Raw genomic sequence first — 25,643 nt, 5'->3', positions numbered from 1 at the left:
CTTTGCACTATTTTTTTTTACTTTTCACATGTTCATTGTTTTTGCAAGATTCTTTTCTGCTATGAAGTTCTTCTTCAAGCTAGAAAGTACTAAAATAAACAAGCTCAATTATGGTTTGAACACAAAGATGATGTTCTTACAACCTTTACCAAATGACTCTGCGAATCGAAGGATGATATTTATGTCGCTCCCATTTCACGGAAGGAATTTCTAGACTGGAAAATTTCTGTATCGTAGCTTAAAACCTTTAATGAGATGTATCAAAGCTACAGATTGCCTATCTTTTCATTCCATTCCAGACAGCTACACCTTTTCTCATTTGTTTTTCTGCTCTTTTCTCTCTTAGAGCATTTATTTGTGTGGTTAAATCATCAATATTTTTCTTCTGCTCAGTCAAGTTTACTCTTTGTTTTTGTTCCCTTGTAGGTCTAATGGCCGAGAACAAAGTTTATGTCACTGTTTTCTTTGGAGGTAAGTTTCAAGTTAGACCTCCATTGGAATACGTAGGTGGAAGGGTTGATGTTGTCAAAATAGGCTTAAATAATGGTTTACTGTCTAATATAATTGAAGCTATTGAGGCCTTGGGTGTGCGTGAAATAGAGAAACTCTTTTACAAAGTTCCTGGAAGTACGACTCTTAAAGACGGGCTAACTCTTAGGTATTTATAGGATAACTCTGATGTGATAGATCTATTTTATCATCATCTGCGTTTTGAAAATATTGACCTATATGTTGAGCATTTTGATGATGAAGAGACGGGAGCTGAGATGGAAATTGGAGGTTTGTATAATGTGATTGGGAATATTGATGATGACGAGAATCAGCTTGAGGTTGCTAATAAGGATCTGGACGAGGGGGAGGATGATGATGCATGTAATTTAGTGGATGTGGAACAATTGAGTGACGGTGATGATTTTGAACTGGTTGATGCAAGGAGAAAATTAAAGGAATTTTCAGCGAGACATAGGCTAAAAAGTGGCGCTTATAGTGAGGCAGCTGGTACTTCCCAAACACTGGTTGTGGATGAGGCTCAGTTGATAGATGCTTCTGGGTACGAAACAGAGTACCGTTATTCAAATGATGAAGAAAGTCTTCAATCAGGTTTGAATGATAAGGGCGACGAGGAGGTTGATGTTGCTATTTCAAGGAGGAGAAGTAGGTTCCCATCATATGAACAAAATGGTACAAATCCGGTATTTATTGTCGGCATGACATTCGAGGATGCAACTGAATTAAAAAATGCAATTTTGAGGTACTCTGTGGCTGAGCAAAGAGTAATCAAATACACCAAGAACACAAAAAAAATTGTAAGAGCCAGGTGTGCCCAGACAAATTGTAATTGGATGATTTATGGTGCTCTTGATAGCAAGACTGAGTCATTTCATTTGAAAAAATATATAGGTAAGCATATATGCAGTATCACTTTCGAAAATAAGAGAGTGTCAAGTGCTTACTTAGCTAAACACTTCATGATTTTCATTTCTGCAATGCCTAAAATCAATGTACCTAAGTTGAAGAAATTAGTTAGAGAACAGCTGGGAGTAATTGTCACTTTGAGTCAGTGTAGGAGAACAAAGATAAAAGTATTGAAGGAACCGCAAGGTAATTATAAGGAGGAGTATGCACAAATGTATGACTACTTGGGAGAGCTTTACACTGCAAGTCCTGCAAGCAATTTTAAGATGAAAGTTGAAAGGCCACTTCCAGATTCTCTACCATTATTTGATAGGACTTACATTTGCTTTGATGCCTGCAGGAAAGGTTTTTTGGCTGGATGTAGGAAGATCATTGGATTAGATGGATGTTTCTTGAGCGGTTTGATCAAGGGTGAGTTATTGTGTGCTGTAGGGAGGGATGCCAACAACCAAATGTATCCAGTGGCATGGGCAGTGGTAAGAATCGAGAATAAGGACACATGGACTTGGTTTATCGAATTGTTGAAATCAGACTTTGATATGTGTTATGGCAATGGTTAGGCTTTGATAAGTGACCAACAAAAGGTATGCAATGCTTCTTTATGACTCATTTGGAAATTGATTGCAACAATGTATGCAATGCTTATAATATTAATGTTTTGCTTATGCTTTTGTTTTTTTTATATTTGTCAGGGTTTCATCCCTTCCATAGCTGAACTTTTGCCAAATACAGAACATAGGATGTGTGCAAGGCACATATATTCCAATTGGGGACAAAAATACTAAGGAAAACAGTTGACGAGACAATTTTGGAAATGTGCTAAGAGTACTAATATGTCAGATTTTGAGGTTCATAGACAGAGGTTGAAGGAAATGACTCACCAAGGTCATGACGATCTATTCCGTACCGAGCCAAAACACTGGTGCAAAGCCTTCTTTGACACCAACATTAAATGTGATATTATTGATAATAATCTCAGTGAAGCTTTCAACGGGAGGTGCGTGGAAGGTAGGTGCAAGGCCATTTTGAGCATGCTGGAGGATATTAGAATCATGGTTATAAATAGAACGCACACTCAAAGGGATGGATGTGCTAGGTGGACTAGAAATTATGGTCCAAGGATTGCGCATAAGTTACATCAGAATACAACAACTAGTAGGTATTGTCATTTGATATTGAATGGAGATGAAGGATATGAGATTATGGAAGGTGGTGACAAATATGTTGTTGACTTAAATTTGAAGACTTGTTCTTGTAGAGCTTGGGAACTTCATGTTGTCATGCCATTTATGCGATACACCACAAGAGAAATGATCCGAGCGACTACCTAGCTGAATGCTTCTACAAGGCAAAGTATCTAAGTGCTTATCAATTCATGATTCCTATGGTGAGAGGACAAAAATTTTGGGAGAAAACGCTGAAAGAGGCTCCTTAACCCCCACCGATGAAGAAGATGTCCGGTAGGCCAAAAAGGAGTAGAAGAAAGCAACCAATTGAGCTTGTAAAAGGTGATAGAATGACTAAAGAGGGTAAACGATTGACTTGTTCTACCTGCAATGTGGTTGGACAAAACAGCAAGGGATGTCCTTTGAAAAAGGTATTGTCTCAACTAATTGATCATGTTGATGTCAAGCATGTTATCTTAATATGTTGTCAATTAATGCTTGTTATGTGCTTTTCAGGCCAATGTATGTTCATCTAGTGCTCATGCCAATGCATGTACAGCTGAAGCTCCTGCTCAATCTCAGGCCAATGTATGTTCTTCTAGTACTCATGCCAATGCAAGTATAGCTGAAGTTCATGCTCAATCTCAGGCCAATTCCATTGGACCAAGGCCTGACAAAAGACAAGTAAGTTATGGTAGAACCATCTATTGTAAGTTTTATATGTGTCGCGCCATGCTTTTTTTGGGTTTTCGAGGTTTGCGCGCTAAGGAGGTATTTCCGTGTAAGGGTCTCTCCCAGACCATACCTCACGTGACAGTGGATGGTAATTTCCTATTTGATCTAAGTTTTCGATTTTGGAGTCGCCACTAGTCATTATTGGTAGGTTGACTAGAAACCTAATCGAGGTATGGGAGAAATACCATGATTCTACGAACCAGAGATTCTGAGTACGGGAACTTGATTACGCTAATGATCCCAAATCGAGATCCCTAACGCCCTTTCGGTACTTAAGAATGATACGATGTCTAATGTGTCACGCAAGTTTCCGAGACTTACCCACTAATCCTATCAATTCTAATTGCGAGGAAAATCAATCAAGAATTTAATGCACAATCAAGGCCAATCAAACCAAACAATCCTAAATTGTCTCTAAAAATGAAAATCAATCCAAATATCCAATCCCTAATGAAGCCCTAAAGGCTTGTTCATTTCATGATTTGTGTCTTTTTAAGGTTTTAGGGTTTTTTAGGGGTTATAACCCCTGAATTTGAGATTTTCTAAAAATGCCATTTGAGCACTTCCAAAAATTCAAATTTCACTTTCCAAGGTTGGCCACAGTATTTTTGGACCATTTTGTGAATTTTTAAAATTTTTGATTTTTTTTTTCGGAAATTGAATTTCTGAGAATTTCATTAACCAAGAATTGATTTTTACGAATTTCTGAAATTTTTTTTGAATTTTCGAATTTTTCAATTTTTTTAGATTTTTTTCAATTTTTTACATTTTTTTATTTGTATTTTTGGAATTTTCTGGATTTTTATGAATTTTTTAAATTTTCTACTTTTTATGAATTTTTTTTATTTTGAGTTTTTTTATATTTTTCTTGATTTTTATTTTTTTTATATTATTTATTTATTTTTTAAAAATTTTCTCACTGGGAAAGCGAACCGGATCGGACCGGGTTCAGACCGACCCGATCAAGTCAAACCGACCGGCACCGGCGCCGACCAATGCTCCGGCGGGGACGATGCCAAAACGGCACCGTTTCACTCTTTTTTCTCTTCAGCATTTCGCCGAACACCTGTGAGCATGAATTTGGTACAAATGTTTTCGAGGCCGTCGGTTCGAACAAATTTCCGATGACCTTCCGATCACTATCCAAAGCCAATCTTGAGTTCTGTACCAACTACATATCATCCTTTAACGGTTTGACCTCTTCGGTTTGTCGCCGGACCACCGTCAGCCGGCGAAAACTGAGGAAAAAAAACGTAACCTTGAACTGACCTAAACAGGTTTTTCTAACCCTAAGATTATCACACAAATCGCCCTAGCTGTTTCTAATGCTTAAAACAATTATCAGAGCACAAAACAACGTCAGAAACTACTAACTTGAGTGGCGATTGGCCATAGATGACACTCTGGCGAGGTTTGGGAGCTCCGGTGTGGATTTCATGATGGCTGACTCGGTCAAATGTCATTTTAGTGATTCAAAATGCAAGAAATAATGAAACACGTTATCAAAAACTTGTTTTAAACATCGCTAATCTCAAAATCACAGAGAAAATTGCATGATTAGACATGATAGAACTCCAACACAAATTCTAGATTTTTATTGAACTATGATCATGAGCCAACTTTACCTTCTTTGTAGAGGTTTGATTGTGAAATTCCGAACCAGATGGTGATTGTACGGTGTTTCCTTGACACTTGCTCTCGAAGCTGATGAGCTTTGTTTTGCCAGGAAGCTCTTGGATTGTCTAAACAAGACTCGGTTTCAGGCCTTGGCGGTCAGCCTGCTCACCGGAGAAGGAAAGAAGAGGTCACTCTTGCCGGCCGATTCGCCGGCGCCCTCCCGATCAAGGCGACGCCGATCGCTCGGCCTTGAACCTCTACTCGTATTCCTCTTCTTCTTTCTCTTTCAATCTCTCTCTGGATATTTCTCTCTCTCTCTTTGGCAATTCGTCGAACGGGTTCCCCTCTCAATGTTCAGTTTTTTCTTGTTTTTATTAATCAATTTCTCGCCCAAAGTTTGTTATTTACCGACCTTGAATCGGTTGGATCGAATCTCCGATGCCAGCGGGAGATTCTCCAGCTGGAATCGGAGTTTTTCACGTGTTAAATTGCTCGGATTAAGTCGGCAAAGTCCCGGGCCGGAGTAGATATTTTTCTGGATTCATTGTGTCTTGGGTAAGTCGGCCGAAGAAGGAGACTGACCCGGGTCGGGTCGGGTTCATTTGTTTAAATTCAGGATTTTTATGAAATTGGTGATCTTCTTGGCATCACCACTCTTTTTTTTGTCCTCTAGGGATTTTTTCTTTTTTATGAACATCAGAGTCCCCTAAATGTTCATTACGATCTCTTCTTCTTCTTTTTTCACTTGTTGTGATCTATGATCTCTCATGATCTTGACTTTGTTTTGTCATGACTTTTTCGTCATTTTGAGCTTTCTTTTGAACTTTCCTTTTCTTTTTTCTTGGGCATTCGGCTTTGCTTTTACCAGGCACACTGCTTTTTCATGCCCCTGATTCTTTTGCCTTTGACTTTTTTTAGTTCTAAGGACTCTGTGTCATGCCTTTTGTTTTTTATCTATTCAAAGTGGATCATATGCTCATGCTCCAGTGTGAAGAGATGATCACCAATTTAGGGTTCTGAAATGAATATTCAGGCTCAATTGGGTTTTGCCAAAGGTAATGTGTTTGGGTATAAGAAATGAAGTGCTCTTCTTCCTCTTGGGATGTCTTGAGCTTCCATATGACTTCATCTGAAGTTATCATAGAAAGATTGATGCAAGAGTATGCAATAAAATCTTTCTTGATCCTATTCTCCATAGCTGTCAACCACAAACCTCTTGGTTTGCCCCAATGTGGGGTGGTTCTTAACAGGGTTGTTTTGGAAAAACTTCTCCGCTGTTTCGGCTCAAATTTGGTTTGCAAGGGATAAGCATGTGTTTGGGATAGTGAAATGACTGCCTTTCATCATTTCAATCCATGTAATCATTGCGAACATCCCCTATTTCCTTTGGATGAGGGTTTTCTCACTCACTCCTTCATTTTGACTTTGAGTGTATAGGGGACGTGTTTAGATACGGCTTACCTTTCATCATTTGAACGTCTTTCCATTCGATTTGATCCAAAATTTTTCTTTGAAATTTTTCAAAAACTTTTGTCAAATTATCCCTTTTAGGGAATTTTGATACTTAATGTATTCTCAAAGAAAGCGTGTTTCAAAACTTTTGATTTGAAACATTTCTGAGGTATTTTCTTTTCAAAACAATATGTTTTTTTTTTTGCTGCGTCTTAGTATCATCCTGCTTGGGGAAGAAAAATTTCGATTTCCTCTTAGAAAGGCAACTTCTTTAACACATGCACTCACGATTTAGAGATACCTATCTGATCAACTTACCAAGATCCCTCTTGTTTGCATGTTTTTGCTTTGGTTCTATTGGGAATTCTTCTTTTGTTGCTCCCTTTTCTTTGACTCCCTGGGGATGATAAAAAAAAAGCACATTAGGGAATATCAACGGAAAAATTGAATTGGAAGTGATACTTCCCTCTATTATTTGACAACTTCGTTGGAGATTCTGAAACTATCGACTAGTTCGGGCTCCTTTTGCTTTCTTCTGCAAAACAGATAAATATGTTCATGAAACGCGTGGTATGTATGATATGCATGATATGCACATGTTCTAAAGTGACCCAAATCTCTTATTGGATATTTGTCTTCATTTCATGGGTAGAAAATCTTGACAGTATCTGCATTTACAGGATAGGCCAATTCTGTTCCAGCCATATCTACAAGAATCAATGATCCTCCAGGAAGGACTTTCTTGACAATGTATGGACCTTCATAATTCGGAGTGAATTTGCCATGGGGATCTGAGTTATTGAGGATGACTTTCTTCACTATTAAATCCTCTGTTTTGAAATGCCTTGGTTTCACTTTTCGGTTAAAGGATTTGGCCACTCTTCTCTAATAGGCTTGCCCATGGCATATAGCTCTTAGTCTCCTTTCATCGATCATGTTGAGTTGTTCATATCTTTGTTGAATCCACTCAGCTTCTGAAAGCTTCAATTGGAATAGTATCCTTAATGAAGGAATTTCTGCTTCAACAAGTAGCACTACTTCTATTCCATAAACCAAGGAAAACGGGGTTGCTCCAGTTGATGTTCGAATTGAAGTTCGGTATGCCATCAGAGCATACGGCAACCTTTCGTGCCAATCACGATAATTTTCAGCTATCTTGGCCAATATCTTCTTGATATTCTTATTTGCCGCTTCAACTGCTTCATTCATTTGTGGACGATATGGGGATGAGTTCAGATGTCGGATGTGGAAGTGTTCGAGTAAATCATCCACAATCTTGTTGTTTAGATTTGAGCCGTTGACCGTAATTATTACTTCTGGAACCCCATACCTAGCAATGATGTCCCGCCTAATGAATCTTGCAACATTATTGGTAGTAACATTCGTGTAGGAGTTTGCTTCAATCCATTTGGTGAAATAGTCAATAGCAACCAGGATAAATCGATGCCCATTTGAGGCCTTGGAGTTGATTGGACCAATCATATCAATGCCCCACATTGAAAATGGCCATGGCTCAGACATTTGATGTAGCTCATTTGGCGGTGCATTAATTCTGTCTCCATAAACTTGACATTGATGACAACATTTCACATGTTGGATGCAATCTGTTTCCATTGTCATCCAATAATATCCCAACTTCATAATCTTTCGGGCTAGAAGATGTCCATTCATGTGCAGTCCACATTCACCTTCATGAATGTCTTTCATGATTTGTTCAGCTTCTGCAGCATCCACACATCTTAGTAGGGTTGAATTAAATGATTTCTTGTAAAGAACTTGACCACTAAGGAAGAATTTGATGGCTATCTTCCTTATAAATTTTCTGTCACGTGATTGGCTTCCTTCAGGAAATTCTCCCGATTGAAGATACCATCTTCAGCTTGTAGTAAGGATGACAAAGTTACAAGAGCATCTGCAAAATGATTCTGAGCTCTTGGGTGATAATCAAATGTTACTTCTTCGAATTTTTCTATCATCTCTTCCAAGTATCTATGATAAGGAATTAGTTTGGCATCTCGAGTTTGTCATTCACCAGTTGTCTGCAATATGATGAGCATAGAATCTCCATATACTTGCAACCTCTTTACTTTCATTGTGAGGGCTAATTGCAAGCCGAGAATGCATGCTTCGTATTCAGCGACTTGGTGCATGGAAATACTAGTTCTGCAGATACCGTATAATGTTGGCTTTCTGGGGAGATCAGTACTGCCCAGTTCCTGATCCAGATAAGTTGGTTGCACCATCAAAATACATGATCCATTTATTGTCGATCAATATTAATATATGATCATCAAGAATATTGATCATCAAGTTGTTCTTCAGGATTGGCGATATTCTGCGAATTTTCCGCCAACATGTTTGCTATTGGTCGTCCTTTGACTGACTTTTGGGATGAACTTCTGATGTCAAATTCAGATAACAAAACTTGCCACTTTGCTAATTTCCCGACCAAGGAGGATTTCTCAAGAAGGTACTTGATCGGATCATTCTCAGTCACTAGCAAAATATGATGATGGAGGGTGTATTGCCTTAATCTCTGTAACACCTAAATCAATGCAACGCATGCCTTTTCGACTGCCGGGTAATTCATTTCTGATGTTGTGAATTTCTTGCTCAAGTAATAAATGGCTTGTTCTTTACCATCATTTGATCTTCTTTGTACAAGCACCGCTCCTAACGACTCATAGTGAATCGTCAAATATAAGATCAGCGGAACCCTAGGGATTGGTGGTACCAGCACTGATGGGCATACGAGATATTCTTTGATTTTGTCAAAGGCTTGTTGACATTCTGCATCCCACTTCACTTTGGCATTTTTCTTCAACAATTTGAGGAATGGTTTAGCAGTCTTAGAAAGCTAATAGATGAAACGAGCAATGTAGTTTAATCGCCCCAATAGGCTTATCACTTCTTTTACCGTAGAAGGAGTCTTTAAGTCGTATATTCCCTTGATCTTGGAGGGATCTATTTTGATGCCCCTGCTACTGACCACAAATCCTAGCAGTTTGTCAGATTTTGCCCTAAATACACACTTGTTGGGGTTCAGTCGCAACTTGTATTTTATGAGTCTTTCGAACAACTTGCGAAGCACTTCAACATGATCTACTCCTTGTTTGGATTTTGCGATCATGTCATCCACATATACTTCGATTTTTTTATGCATCATGTCATGGAACAAAGTTACAATTGCCCTTTGATATATGGCACAAGCATTTTTCAAATCGAAAGGCATAAGCTTGTAACAAAATGTGCCCCATGGTGTTATGAAGGATGTCTTCGCCTTATCCTCTTTCTTCATGTGGATTTGATTATATCCTGAGAAACCATTCATGAATGAAAATGTTTCGAACCCAGCAGTGCTATCCACTAATACATCGATATGTAGAAGCGGGAAATCATCCTTAGGGCTTGCTTTATTTAAATCGCGATAATCAATGCACACCCGTACTCGATCATCTTTCTTCATTACAGGTACTATGTTGGAAACCCATTCTGGATATGGTACTACTTCGATGAAACCGACTTTTAGCAATTTCATAACTTCTTCTTCTATCTTCTTTGCCAAATCCGGCTTCGTTCGCCTAAGTTTTTGCTTCTTTGGCGGAATACTTAGATCAATTGGCAAAGCATGTTCAACTATGCTCGGATCAAGGCCTGACATGTCAGCATAAGACCATGCAAATATATCTTGATATTCTCTGAGCAAATCTATGATTCTTTCTGATTCTACTGAGGGAAGACTTTCTCCAATCTTAACCTTTTTGGGATTCTCTTTATCGCCCAGATTAACAGTGATCGTTTTCTCTAATGTGAGTGGCTTTGATTCTTCATGACGAATCCATTCCTTTCTGACCCATTCCTCATCCTCGTTATCTTCTTCAATATTGCAAGCGATCTCCTTAGAAAAATTTGGGCGACATAAAAACCTATTATGGATATGTGAATGCTCATGCCTGACATGTAACAAATATGATTAATAATCGCATACAAAGTAAAATAATGCATGCGGTCTTATGAAAAACCTTTTGGAAATTCATTTTGAAATTCATTTCGAAAGAATATAAAGACAGAGCTAGTCCTCATATTGTCAAACTTCCTTGCTCTTAAAAATCATTTTCGCAATGAGGAGCAATATAGAAACCCAAAGCCTCAAGCCTCACGAATGAGGATAATGTTCATCATAGGTTTAGTTTCGTTTCTATATGTCATTAACAAAACATTTGACCACTTTTATTGAATCGAAAGACGTGATTTTTATATCAACAGGAATGAAAATTGCAACTTAACTAAAATTGCAAATGAAATCACAAGAAATTTGAAACTGTAATCAACAAAATGCAATGGAAAAAGCTGGTAGCAAAAGTTCAAGAGAATCTTCCTACTCCAGTGCGTAGGTATTTTCTGCTTTGGTTATGATGATAGTGATGGTATTCTCTTCGAATAAACTAGGCATAACAGATTCTTCCTCTGCATGTAAGTCTTCTTCTTGAAGTAGCTTGGAAGGCCCAGGAAAAGCTTCTTTGATATGAATCTGATGATAGGGAAGCTCTTTAGCTTTACCCTTCCATACGGATGGATTAATGATGCGATCACCTCGACTTCCATAGCCTCCATGGTTCTTTCGACCTCAGCCTTGGCCTCCATGGTGATCTTTAGAGCTATCTGGAATATAACCCACTCCGTGTTTCATTCTTGTGGCAAGTGGAGTGATAGGTTCCTTGATTCCTTGGGATTTCAATCCAAGGCCATTACTGGGAGTAAATCCATACTAGTATAGCGCCCTTCCAGACATAATGGATGATGTTGAGAACTCCGGGGATTTTATGATGCAACCGGTAGGGATTTGCACCATTGAGATCATTTCAAAAGAATGATAGCTTGGTTCTTCTTTCACTAAGGGTTCGACATACGGTATTGCACTCTCTTTGTAAGTGGTGAAATCTGTCTCTCCATGTACGGTGATCATCTTGCCATTAATGACGAACCTGACCTTCTGATGGAGACTTGAAGGAATAGCACCAACCATATGAATCCAAGGTCTTCCGAGTAACAAGTTGAAAGTCCTCAGAATATCCACTACTTGAAAGTCAATTAGAAAAGGCACACGGCCTATGTTCACCTCGAGCTCGATATTGCCAATAACGCCTTTCTTCATTCCGTCAAACGAGCACACAGTTACCTTAGAAGGTTTGATGAGCTCTTCGCTAATCCCCAAGTGATGTAGTGTGCTTAGTGGACACAAATTAAGTGCGGAACCATTATCAATCAGCACACGTGATACCTCTTTGCCTCGGCATTTGACGGCAATTTATAGAGCCTTATTATGGGAACGCCCGTCAATTGGGAAATCTTCATCGGAGAAGGCAATTTGATCTTTCAGAAGAATAGTGCCAACAAAGTCTTCTAATTGTACTTCATTAATTGTCTCCGGGACGTGTACTTCATTGAAAAGCTTCATAAGTACCATTTTGTGGCTATCTGAAGTCTTGAAAAGATCCAATAGAGAAATCTGTGCTGGCATCTTTCTTAGCTGTTCAATTACCTCGAATTCGCTCGTCGTCATGACTGAAAGCAATTGTTTGATATCTTATTCGGTTACTCCTTTCTTTTCGTGCTCACCTTCTTTCGGGACATAGCATCCCCCCGATCGAGTTATGGCATTAACTTCTTTAGGAGAGTAATCCCAAGGTACACACCTAGTATCAAACTTTTCTTTTGGAGGGAGAGTGATGATCACAGGCTGTGTTTCTTCTCCTTCAATCTTTGATTGATCAATGGGAAGTTGGATAGTGATTGGTTCGATAGGACCTTCTTCCTCCTTATATTTATCCACCTCATTAAACTTGATCAGAAATGGTGTAATCATGGATACCATGCTTCTATTGGCTTCGTCAGCATCCATTCCACCTCAACCATCAGGTTGATCATTTCATTCTTGAATGTCCACGGAGGGGGTGTATATTTGACACGGTAATTATACCGGCCACTATCTTGACCTAAGAAATCAACAACTTCACTTTGTCTCTTGTGCTTTGCGAGCAAATCGCCTATCACCTTGGTAAGTCTTTTTCTTCTTTTTCTCTTCTTGATCTTCATTCTCTTCGAGATTTAATTGGTTGATCGGGACCTCGTCCATGCCACCCCATCCATCAGGTACAATGTCTTCATTTTTAAACGCCCATGGTGGTGGAGTATATTTGACACGGTAATTATATATACCGCTGTCTTGACCGAGTAAGTCTACGGTTTCGCCTTCCCTGGATGATTTCTGGGTGAAACGCCTTTTACCCTGTTGGACTTTTTCTTTCTCCTTTCATCCTCATCTATTTTATATTGGAGCATTTCCTTTTTAGACAGAGCTTTCTCCTCAGGACCGATTTCGTCATCCATACCACCCTAGCCATCAGGCATCATTACTTTATTTTTGAATACCCATGGCGGTGGAGTATATTTCACTTGGAAGTTATATCTTCCGGTGTCTTCTCCCAAGTTGTCTACAATCTCGCCTTTTAGGATCGCTTCTTGATGAAAGCGGGCATCTCCCAATCGAGAAGCTTTAATCTTGACTTCATATTCATCTACATCGTCGGGCTTGATCATTGTTTCTTCATCTTTGATCATGTTTACTGTATTGTGCTCAGGAAGAGGATTTTGTTGTACATTTGGCTCGGGCTCTTGAAAGTTCAATATCTTCTTGTCAATGAGCTGTTGAACCTTATACTTTAGAGTGAGACAATTATCTACATCATGTCCCCTTTCTCCCATGTGATAGTGCAGGTTTTTGATTCATCGTACCAAGGAAGTCTTGTAGGATTGTCCCTTGGTACCTCTTTGGCCACCAAATGTCTTTCTAGAAGCATTGGTAATAGTTTCGACAGAGGTTGGGGCAACGGTGTGTATTGCCTCACGGGCCTTTTCTTTGGCTTGAACTGCCTTGGGTTTTTCCAAGCGACATTTGATTGCTTTGGAAATGATGCTTGATGAGTATTTGGGCTAGACACCATAGCCACTTTTCGGATGGGGTCTTTGTCTTTTCTCCCGGGGTAAGACCTTCGTGTTGCTGTTTCTTGAGCCTTCTTCTCTTTCAATCCCCATTCAATTCTCTCGCCTACCTTTACCAACATGGTGAATGTTTGACAGCCTGATACATGAAGCTTATCATAGTACTCAATTGGCAATGATTTTAGAAAGAGTTCAATGAGTTTATCTTCACTTATGGTAGGCTTTACTTGTGAGGCAACAGCTTTCCATCTCTGAGCATAGGCTCTAAACCCTTCATTCTTCCGTTTATCGATCCTCAATTTTGGCCAATCTCTTGGCCTCTTCTTCATCCTTTGTTTTGGATGTTTTCTTGGTCTGATCATCCTCTTTCAAATTTACCACCTCAGGCGTAGTCTTTGGAAGATTTTCTTGACCAGGTTCTTTGTTTCTAATTGGGTCTTCAATCGGTGTTTCAGTAGCATTTAAAGTTCCCACATTTGGAGTAGTAGGATAAAATCCTCGAGATGCGAGAATAAAAACCTTCATTTCTGCCATCATGGCGGCCATCTGGGTCATTTGATTCTCAACCTCAGCTAGTCAAGTACGAGTTTCTTCTTCCACCATTCTTATTTGTAAGCGAGTTCAAGGTGTTTTACCTTCCGTTGCTAAATAACCTGTTTCGCAAAAAGACCCATTGTTAGCATAGTGAAAAAATCATGAAATCCTACATTCTTTGAATTGTACGATTTCTTATGATTAACAAGGATAAGATCTTTTATGCAAGCCTTAGCCTTGCATATAACTTCTTATCGATATCTTTCTCAAGCAATCATACAATTCAAAGAATTGTAATCCATGGTGACTTTTTGCAAAATGTACTTTGAAACTTCATTATGCAATTGTTCATTAAGCAATTGTTTCAATTTTGAAAATTTTTATTACAATGCTATACATCAAAATAGGGAAACACTAGCTTAAACAAGTCTAGACTTCTTGCTAGCTAAGGTAGCTTCAGCCTCTTCATATTCCTTGGCTCGTGTCTCCCATTCTTCCACGTCAATTACAACCTCTTCGGGAACATACGGCTCTACACCTGGCGTACTTGGCATAATGTACTTTGGGATATATGGCTCATCAAAATGGGTACTAACACTCAAGGGTACATATGGTTCGACGTCGATTGGTCGTTTAGCCTTCAACCACTTTATATACTCATTGGATGCCAAGAAGAGCTTCATTTCTCCTTCCAAATCTTCAGGTCATTGCATTATTAGCTCGGTTGATTTTTTCAAGGAATTCACGATCCTATCAACCCTTGTTCGCAGCTCTTTATTTTCCTTTCCGAAAGGGGTCTGTGTGGTATCTCGAATGTGAATTCCTCAGGATGCCAAATAGGTGGAACTTGTTTAATCATTCCGAATTGCTGTACAGCTCTTAGTGGGCAATAAGCGGTCCCCCCATTCAATCCAAGCAAAGGCACCAAATTGCCTTCTTGGGAAGTAATTTGAGCTTTCATTATCTTCGGCCATTGAATTCTCCATTGAAACTGGTCGGGAGTTAATGCTCTAATGAAGTTTGCCCACTCATGAAAGGAATATTTTGGCAGCTTGTCTTGGAGTTTCAAATACTTCTCGATAGGGTTGGTAGATGAGTCGATCTCTTGAATGCGCATATAATGTTCCCAAGGTCGAATATGGGAAATAAACCACACAGAAAGTAACCCAGCTGAAGCTTGAAGTGCACCTTTTTGTTGATTTTGGTATCTGTTCAATGAAATGATGGTCTCCGCCAAGAGCGTATTGGAGAAGTCCCATTTTAGGTAAGCTTGCCTAGCAATTACTGCAACGAAAGGATTTAATCTGGTCCTTGATGTAGGGAATAAGACAAATCCGAAGAAGGCAAGAATGAAAACCCTCACGGAAGTATTTCTAGTTTCTTTCAGCAATTTGGAGTAATTGGCCACCAAGTAGGATAGAGGAAATCTCCCGGTATTTGACTTGATCAACTTTTCCACTTGAGGGGTCTTCAAGTTTAAGAATTCGGCTATAACACTTGTGGGCTTTAATCCAATTGGGGGCTCAGTAATTCTTGACTCGAAATCAATCCCAATGGTTGCCTTATATTCTTTTAGTGTAGGTACCATCTCGTGCTCGCCCAATTGAAATATGGCGGTGGTAACTTCCCAGAAATAGGATAATGCTTGAATTAAGCTCACTTGGTACTCTAGGTTGATGAGCTTGAATAAATACCGGAGTCTTTCCTTCACGTATGCTTTATTGTCTTTTGTCATGTTTACCCACCATGCCAAAAGCTCCTTCCTTGGAATCGGAATGACTTGTATGTCTAGTTTCCCCATTTCGATCTAAAGCACGTAAAAGAAATTGATTATTATTCACCATGGATTACTAATTGATTTTAATGCCTCCATTTCAATTATATATCCTTTTAAGGTAAAATGGAGGTAAAGTATGCTTGCATACTTAGAAAGTAATGCAAATGTCACTTTAAATCTCTTTAGGCCTTAAAAGAGCATATAATTAAAATCATGGATGAATTCAATGTTTGGTGTAAATGCCCATTTTGTCACACTCCATTTAGACCATAAAGTCCTAGACTATGATTTACAATTTCGAATACATCGAAATGAACGGATAAACGATTGAATGCCGTGGACCTGTACATTTCATCTAAAAATGAAAGAATGGTCATAATGGAGTACGACGCCTTAATCATTCATTCTAATACGAAAGGGCATTTAAACCAATCATTGATCACCATTTAGGCATTTTTTGAAAATGTGCCAACTAATTTGCAAAATTATAAAATGAGGAAATGGAACGATACTTGCTTACCAAAATGTTTCGGTTTGGTTTTAGATATACCAACCACAAAGACAAGCAAATGCAACCAGTGAAGTTTTGACGCCTAAAAGGGTAAGGCATTCTAAAGGCTCGAGGTCACCACCTTAATGGATAAGGGATTCCATCCCAATAGGCAATCAGCCTAAAGTAAAAGAATATTATTCCATTTCGGTGATCGATATTGTATTTAAACGGTCCCATGAGCAATCGGCTCACAGGTTCGTCTAAACACATATCTCCTAAAGGTAGCCCTAATTGTAGCTGGGGTTGGGCCACGGGTGGTGTGTGCTAATGGTGTAGTGCCTAAGCTATTCAAATGCATGCATAGCAATTAGTAATCAAACAACACTTCTAAAATAACCATTTCACATTCATTCCCAACACCATCCTGCAAAACAAAGGTTAACACAGACTGCACCCCTTATACCTCCCGTATGCAAAAACATTTAACACAATTGTCAACGGGACGTACCTGGGATCCTTGCGAGCACAAATCACAAGCGTATCGTTCTATCTAGGCCTAAGTCCACTTAGAAAAGGTACTTCCCCAGCGGTGTCACGCCCCGAACCCCATCGAGCACGTGACACACTTCTCTGGTCGAAAAAAAATGCGACGTCCCAGGGTATCGCCGCCCCAAATAACTTGATCAGAGATTTATATCAATCAGCGAAAGCCACAAATACCCGGACAATCATAACTGGGGTAAATAGAGGAGATTAAACACATCCATAGCTCATTCAAACTTATATAATATTCATAATTTACAAACCACCATATACACAAGCACACCGAACTTCTACACTATAAACCACCGATATCCAAAATGATCGATAGCCTGGGTACCCTATCGCCCAAAAATGGAACACCTCAAAAAGCCTGTTCCCAACCCCTACACTAGCCCCTACGCCCTCTACAAGGCGTCCACTCAGAGTCTGATTCCTCATCATCCGAATCTGAATTCCCCTGAACTGCCTACTCCTCTGAGGACTCCGGCTCGGCCTCAATCTCAATCGGGTTGTTTATATCACCCGACTCAGCTGGACCTTCAACCCACTCCTCCTCAACTGGCTCGTCATCTGACTCGTCCTCTGGCACAAACTCGGGATCGTACCAGGGCTCATACTCGGGTACGTCCTCCGGTTCTTCTTCAGGCTCATCTTCTGGGGATTCTTCAGGTTCTGCCTCGGGTTCTTCCTCTTCTGGTTCTTCCTCTAGGATCACCTCGAGGTCTACGTCCATGGGATCGTACCCCGCCTAGGATTCTTCCGGCTCCGTTTCATGCTCGGCCCCCGAGGGCTCAGGTGCTGCAGGCGCAGGTTGAAGTCTGGACTGTGTCAGGCTAGTCCCTAGGTTCGTCATCTCGCCGTTGGGAGGAGGTATGGCAGACGGGTCCCAATCCCCAACTCCATCAAAGGGGACATCGAAGCCACGTACGGGGCCAAACTCATCCACCCCGTCCCGAAAGTACCAGGCAGTATATGTGTGGGCCTGCCATAGGGGTAGTCCTATGTCTACCCAAATTACCGTCGTATGCTTAATCCAGGTCATATTATCATCTATCGGGTACTCTACAACACTGTGGTTGGTGTGTATCGGTACTCCAAAACGCTCAGGCGGCGGCGGTGGGAGATTCATTGCTCAAGCCGGGGTTCTGAAATTGTTGGTTGAAACAACCATGAGATTACATCTCAATAAGTACACACCCTAAACCCCACCTAGGCTATCACGTACCTCCAGACAATCACAAACACAATCACACTCAGCCATCACATAGTAGGCACACAATTATGCTTACCTGGGCCTTTCCAGCGTGCAACCTGCACGTTAGTCACAACAACACCATTTTCAATCACATGCACGTTCTAATTACATTTCATGCATTCATTCCGGCCTCCTCACATTCTTTCCACACAACTCGCCAGTGACCCGCGTAATGGTACCGCCTCAGGTTCACTGCGACTAACTCATTCTCGACTTGCCAGTGACCCGCGTAGTAGTACCGCCTTAGGTTCACTGCGATTAACTTATAACAACACTTCAAGGCCCGCGTAATGGTACCGCCTCAGGCCGTGTATCTTGCCCGCGTAATGGTACCGCCTCAGGCTCAACACCCACCACCTACGACACAACCCGCGTAATGGTACCGCCTCAGGTTGGCCGTCCTCCGGTAATACCGGGTATCGTCCCGCGTAGTCATACCGCCTCAGGACGGATCAATTCCCCGCGTAATGATACCGCCTTAGGGATTTCCGTTATCACACGTACCGCACCATACTCGCTTTCTCACTCATTCACATACTCAACACCCACATGTCAACATATTGGCCAATCACACTTGACCCGTGCACGCATCAAACCACGCATTTCTCAAGCTCAATAAACACCCAACGCGGTCAATTGACAGTCAATTTCAATTCGGCCCAAGTGTGCACATAACAAAGCACATTTCAATCAATCAAGTCACGGTACAACAAACATACAAGGCCACTAACGGGCCCACAAACACAGCCACTACATGGGCACAAAACTCAACATTTCCTCATCCATTTTTAGCCCGAATCGTCACCACAATTCATCCATAAATCAACACACCAAACCGATACCGTTTACCCCGAAATCGAACCATACGCTCATCAATACGAGCCCAATTTCCAGCGCCCAATTTCACATCATCTCAGCCCGAAACATCATCATTTCCCCATTTAAAATCAGTCAATACCAGCCCCTAAATCAGTCCACTCAATTAATCCCTAAACAGCACCTAATAACCCCTAAACGGTCCCTAATTAACCCAATTCAACCCTAATTCGTCCGTCGATACTCGAAGTCCTAAATAGAGTTTAGGGCGTGACTTACCCGAACTCTAGACTGGCTCGGCTAGAGTGGGAAGGGGACGGCTGATTGGCGGACTCACGGCGGCACGCGGCGGCGGCGTGCGGCTGAATGGCGGGCGGCGGCAGCTTCCTTGGCCGCGGTTCACTCACGGCCACAAGGGAAGAGAGAGATCGCCGAGAAGGAGAGGGAGAGAGAGAGGGACGGCGGCGTGAGGGTGTGGCTCGGTGATCGTGTGGCGGCGATCGGGTGGACGGCGGCTGGTGAGCGATGGCGATCGGTGAGGGAGAAGAGGGAGCCGAGAGTGGGAGGGAGAGAGTGTGGAGAGAGAGAGAATTTGGCTTTAAATAATCCAAGCCAATAATTGATATCCCAAATGACCATCTTGCCCTCCTCTCACAAATCCAATCAACGGCCTAAATTCGATCTTATCTTGAGATCAACGGTCCGGATCGAATCTTTTCCAAAATATCCAAGGGCAATTTGGGAATTTCTCAAAAAGTCCAAGGGCAAAATTGTCCAAAAATCTCTAATTCTAAGGCTAGGGTGAAATTACCAAAATGCCCTTCCCAAATTACATTGGCCTTAACAAATTTCCAGGGGTAAAATGGTCATTTATCCATTTCTCGCCGAAATTCAATTTTTCTGAAGGATTCGGACAAATCCGAGGCTAACCGAGCAAATGACAACATCGTCCAAATGATCTGTCGTGGCTTTCTAAATTTCCAATGCCCAACTCGGTCTCTAGTCAACGACTAAGTTCTAAATAGCGTAACTTGCGCGTATCTCAGACTAACGGGTGGCTTTTGGGGAAATTCGCACTATTGACCCGTGGCCGATACTAAATCTAGTCACGTTCAAGTTTACTCGGGTCGTGATGACCTCGGTTGTCACTTAATCGCGAGGATCGATCGCTAGTTCCGACGTGCCCGATCGTTTGGTATAGGTTCGGGATCATTCGTCAATTCATTTCGCGGTCTAGCGGAATCACCCGCGATCCACTCGTATGACAGTGGCGAACTAATCCCTAGCTATCTTTGGATCGGCCTACAGTGGCTCAAAATGTCACCTCGACAATTTTCATTGTCGAAAGTCGGTTCACGATCGAGTTCTTTGGTCGCGCGAATTTAAATCCCTAATTAGCCTTTCCCTAACGGTTAGTATCCCAGGAATGATCAGTTCCGGGGGACATCTAACTACAAGTACGTTCATAAAACCATTCATTTCATAAATCCCAAGTGGGTCGGATTTCAAAATGTCACAAGCGGAGTCGCCAAGCTTATCGCGCCGCGCTTTTTTTGGGTTTTCGGGGTTTGCGCGCTAAGGAGGTGTTTCTGTGCAAGGGTCTCTCCCAGACCATACCTCACGTGACAGTGGATGGTAATTTCCTATTTGATCTAAGTTTTTGATTTTGGAGTCGCCACTAATCATTATTGGTAGGTTGACTAGAAACCTAATCGGGATATGGGAGAAATACCACGATTCTACGAACCAGAAATTCTGAGTACGAGGACTTAGTTACGCTAATGATCCCAAATCGAGATCCCTAACGCCCTTTCGATACCTAAGAACGATACGATATCTAACGTGTCACGCAAGTTTCCGAGGCTTACCCACTAATCCTATCCATTCTAATTGCGAGGAAAATCAATCAAGAATTTAATGGGCAATCAAGGCCAATCAAACCAAACAATCCTAAATTGTCTCTAAAAATGAAAATCAATCAAAACATCAAATCCCTAATGAAGCCCTAAAGGCTTGTTCATTTCATGATTTGTGTCTTTTTAAGGTTTTAGGGTTTTTTAGGGGTTATAACCCCTAAATTTGAGATTTCTAAAAATGCCACTTTGGCACTTCCAAAAATTCAAATATCACTTTTCAAGGTTGGCCACAGTGTTTTTTGGACCATTCTATGAAATTTTGAAATTTTTGATTTTTGATTTTTTTTCGAAAATTAAATTTCTGAGAATTTCATTAACCGAGAATTGATTTTTATGAATTTCTGCAAATTTTTTATGAATTTTCGAATTTTTCAATTTTTTTAGATTTTTTGAAATTTTTTTACATTTTTTTATTTGTATTTTTGGAATTTTCTGGATTTTTATGAATTTTCTAAATTTTATACTTTTTATGATTTTTTTTTTTGAGTTTTTTTTTTAATTTTTTCTTGATTATTTTTTTAAATATTTTATTTATTTATTTTTTAAAAATTTCCCACCAGAAAAGCGAACCAGACCGGACCGGGTTCAGACCGATCCGACCAAGTCGAACCGGCCGGCACCGGCACCCCGGCAGGGACGATGCCAAAACGGCACTGTTTCACTCTTTTTTCTCTTCAGCATTTCGCTGAACACCTGGTGAGCATGAATTTGGTACAAATGTTTTCGAGGCCGCCGGTTCGAACAAATTTCCAATGACCTTCCGATCACTATCCAAAGCCAATCTTGAGTTCTGTACCAACTACATATCATCTTTTAACGGTTTGATCTCTTCGGTTCGTCGCCAAACCACCGTCGACCGGCGAAAACTGAACCAAAAAAACCTAACCTTGAACTGACCTAAACAGGTTTTTCTAACCTTCAGATCATCACACAAATCGCCCTAGCCGTTTCTAACGCTTAAAACAATCATCAGAGCACAAAACAACGTCAGAAACTACTAACTTGAGTGGCGATTGGCCATAGATGACACTCTAGCGAGGTTTGGGAGCTCCGGTGTGGATTCCATGATGGCCGACTCGGTCAAATGTCATTTCAGTGATTCAAAATGCAAGAAATAATGAAACACATTATCAGAAACTTGTTTTAAACATCGATAATATAAAAAATCACAGAGAAAATTGCATGATTAGACATGATAGAACTCCAACACAAATTCTAGATTTTTATTGAACTATGATCATGAGCCAACTTTACCTTCTTCGTAGAGGTTTGATTCTGAAATTCCGAACAAGATGGTGATTGTATGGTGTTTCCTTGACACTTGCTCTTGAAGCTGATGAGCTCTGTTTCGCCAAGAAGCTCTTGGATTGTCTAAACAAGACTCGGTTTCAGGCCTTGGCGGTCAGCCTGCTCACTAGAGAAGGAAAGAGGAGGTCACTCTTGCCGGCCGATTCGCTGGCGCCCTCCCGATCAAGGCAACGCTGATCGCTCGGCCTTGAACCTCTACTCGTATTCCTCTTCTTCTTTCTCTCTCAATCTCTCTCTGGATTCTTCTCTCTCTCTCTTTGGCAATTCGTCGAACGGGTTTCCCTCTCAATGTTCAGTTTTTTCTTGTTTTTATTGATCAATTTCCCGCCCAAAGTTTGTTATTTACCGACCTTGAATCGGGTGGATCGAATCTCCGATACTAGCTGGAGATTCTCCAGCTGGAATCGGAGTTTTTCACGTGTTAAATTGCTCGGATTAAGTCGGCAAAGTCTCGGGCCGGAGTAGATATTTTTCTGGGTTCATTGTGTCTTGGGCAAGTCGGGCGAAGAAGGAGACCGACCCGGCTCGGGTCGGTTTGACCCGGTCGACCCGGCAGACCCGAGTTGGTCTAAATTCATAAATTAAGCTCGATTTTGACCCAATTTCAAAATTAAACCCCAAAATTGAATTCCTCATCACATTTTGAACCCAAATATGTGATTTTCCCTAATTTTTGTCATAATCATGTCCAAAATTTTTAGCTTTTTATATTCGGGTTATTGAGGGTTGTTTAATTCGATGCCCTAATGACCTGATTAGGCAAAATTGGTGCCAAAATTGAATTACCCACATCAAATTAACTTAGAAATGATGGTCTCATGGTTTGACAATTTCAAATTGGACACGATTCCCAATTTGGGCTCAAAATTCCTAATTTTCAATTGAATTTTGGAAATTTTTGATTTTTCTGACAAATTATGCAATTGGACCGACCATTATGTAATTCAAGGTCCTAGAATCATTTGTTGTGAAGACACTATGACTTAAAAATGACTAGAAAAGATTTAATTGCATTTTTGGTTCAATTCGGGTTTGATTTTGCCCAATTTTGGGAAAAACACATGCCCGATTGAAATTTTCCAAAATTGATGATGCATTAATGAAATTGGATTTAAAAGAAGACTAATGACTATTTTTATGGAATTTTCTGATTCCATTTACTATTTTTCTTGATTTTCTCACTCATTTTGACTAAAAGAAATTAAATAAAAATTCAGGAAAATGCTAAAAAATTTATTTTTGGTTTAGAAATAGGTTTCTAGGCTTGGCCAAGTTTCCTAGTCCTAATTCTGAGATTTTTTAAAATATGAAAAAAAATGAGCTAAAAATCAGGTGTCAACAATATGTCATGGTTCCAATTTAATGACGATGAGTATATATTCAGGCTAAAGCTAAAGCAACGACAAGAGTAAGTGAAGGAGGATCCAAAGGCCAGGCCAATGCTTCTGCAGAGGCCAGTGCAATACGAGACAATAGTGGGCAAGCCAATGCTTCTGCTCAGGCTAGTGTAGATGTAAGAGGATGCAGTGCCACTGCAGGAGCCCATATAGGATGTACAGCTACCGCTGATATAAGAGGATGCAGTGGTGAGGCCAATGCTTTTGCCGAAGTTTGTTTTGATCAAGGTGAAGGTATTTATAGTGCTTAAGCCAATGTAATTGCTCAAGATAGACCCTAGAAAATCCCAGTGAGTAATACGTCAATCCCCATGCATACATGTATTGTGATTACATTCTCATGTCAAATGATTTTTTTTTTTTCAGTTTAAAAGACCTGCAATTGAAAATGAAATGATGCAAGGACAAGCATAGGCGGCGAGGAAGAAAATGGTAGGGTTAGCTGTTGACACAAATCATAGGACAAACCTTCAAATTCTCAATGTGAATGATATTTTAACAATTTCTAATAGCAATTGCCTCTCTCCTTGAGATAAAAATAAAAACATGTTCATTCTTTTGTAGCCTGGCACAACTGGTGTAAGACTATGAAACCTACCAGACAAAGGGGTAGTTTCAGGGGCTGCTTCAATGGCAAAGGCGCATCCCCAAGCCAGTGCACAACCTCGGCAATTAAGAACTTGTCCTCGAAAGCACGCTGCTGTAAAGGGACATGCACCATTACAACCCAAGGCGAGTTCCTAACCTCAGTCATATCATGCTACAACAGCTCAAAAACATGGTGTAAAGCGAACGGCACCGTCACAATCCCAAGCGAGTTCCCAGCCTCAGTCATCTCATGCTACAATAGCTCCTCGAAAGCATATTGCGGTGAAGCCAAAGCCACTATCACAACCACAGGCCAGTTCCCAGCCTCAGTCATCTCAGGCTACAACTCCTCCAAAGCCTACTGTTGCGGGACCATATATGAAAAAGCCCAAGAATTATGAATAATGAGAAGGTCGAACCTGCTGGACCTCCAGAGACCATAGAATTGGATTGATATATTTGCTGAAAATGATTTTTTTACGTGAATTTTTGTCAATTATCAGCTGGTTTTTTGTATGAGACATGTAGCTTTGTTTGTTTGGAACTTGGCAAACAACTTTTGGACAGCTTTTGGTTTAAGCCTAATCAAGTTTCTATTTTTTTAGGTGAACTTATGTCATTTTTGCTAAGCTAATGCAGGCATTTTGTTAAACAGAAGCTTTTGTTCTCGATCATTAATCAGTATGTTGAGTATCAAATAGTGCTTGAGTTGCTACTTGCCTTTTGTGCACTGAAAGTGCAGACATTTTGTTGAACAGAATATTCATCATCAATCGTTATCAGTACTGTTGAGGAAAATCTCTAATTAGTTTTGAAGAAAGATAAAACAATCATTTTTTTACCACAATTACACTTAAGTTATTTGATGCAGGTAAATACTGAGTCATCAGACTTAGTCGATAAAAGGACTTTGTTATCAAACTCAAAATTCCTCGTCAGATTCAATAAGTGTTATTTTTGGCAAATTTATGTAGGACAATCAAATTGATTTTATAATCGATATCTCAAAATATCCTAATTGGCAATCGCAAGATCGTTCCTAAAACCCGAAGAACTACATTTATGGAAACCTTGATTTGATTGTATGGGAGATCAAATCACCTGGAGATAATGGTTCTTCTTCTAACGGCTATGCATCTTCTTTCGGGAAGATTCTCCAATGGGTTGATTTGGAGATCAATCCTCTGAAGACTGTCTAATGGATATATTGGAAATAGAGGAGTGCAAACGTCGTACAAGAAAGAAAACTAGAATCAAGAATTCCAAAGTCTGAATAGAGTTTTGATCTTACACACTTGTGATTACTGTATTTCATGTTGTTACTTTAGAAAGAAAATTACTTGAGTAAAGAGTATACGTGATAGTGCAATCTATCATATGAGAAGCACTGTTCTTATAATCTCTTGGTGATTCAATAGTGAAACACAGCCAACTGGCTGCCAGCGTGGAAAGTGGACGTACGCTTGATAAAGTCGAAACACTATAAAGACTTGTGTGCAGTATTCTCTTTCCCTAAACTTTCATTTATTATTGTTGACATTATACTGCATGCAAATCTGTCAAACGAGTTCGTTAAAACATCATCATAGTCATCAGACGCAATCATCTGACGACAACTTATATACAAG

The 25,643-nt window shown here is 40.3% G+C and overlaps 1 long non-coding RNA gene across 1 annotated transcript; it reads left to right on the top strand.

Annotated features, from left to right (window-relative positions):
• The first annotated feature begins 3,121 nt into the window (after positions 1–3,121).
• LOC130135174 (uncharacterized) lies at positions 3,122–24,515 on the top strand. Its single transcript, XR_008814652.1, has 4 exons — positions 3,122–3,266; positions 23,415–23,717; positions 23,794–23,910; positions 23,992–24,515. It is a non-coding gene; the product is annotated as an uncharacterized LOC130135174 (long non-coding RNA).
• The last annotated feature ends 1,128 nt before the right edge of the window (positions 24,516–25,643 follow it).

The sequence above is a fragment of the Syzygium oleosum genome, unplaced genomic scaffold (genome assembly GCF_021117445.2).
Source record: "Syzygium oleosum isolate NSW1041296 unplaced genomic scaffold, Sole_v2.1 Sole_v2.28, whole genome shotgun sequence".
NCBI lineage: Eukaryota > Viridiplantae > Streptophyta > Magnoliopsida > Myrtales > Myrtaceae > Syzygium > Syzygium oleosum.
Note: the sequence above shows the minus strand (reverse complement) of the source record. Positions and strands in the feature narration are given on the sequence as shown.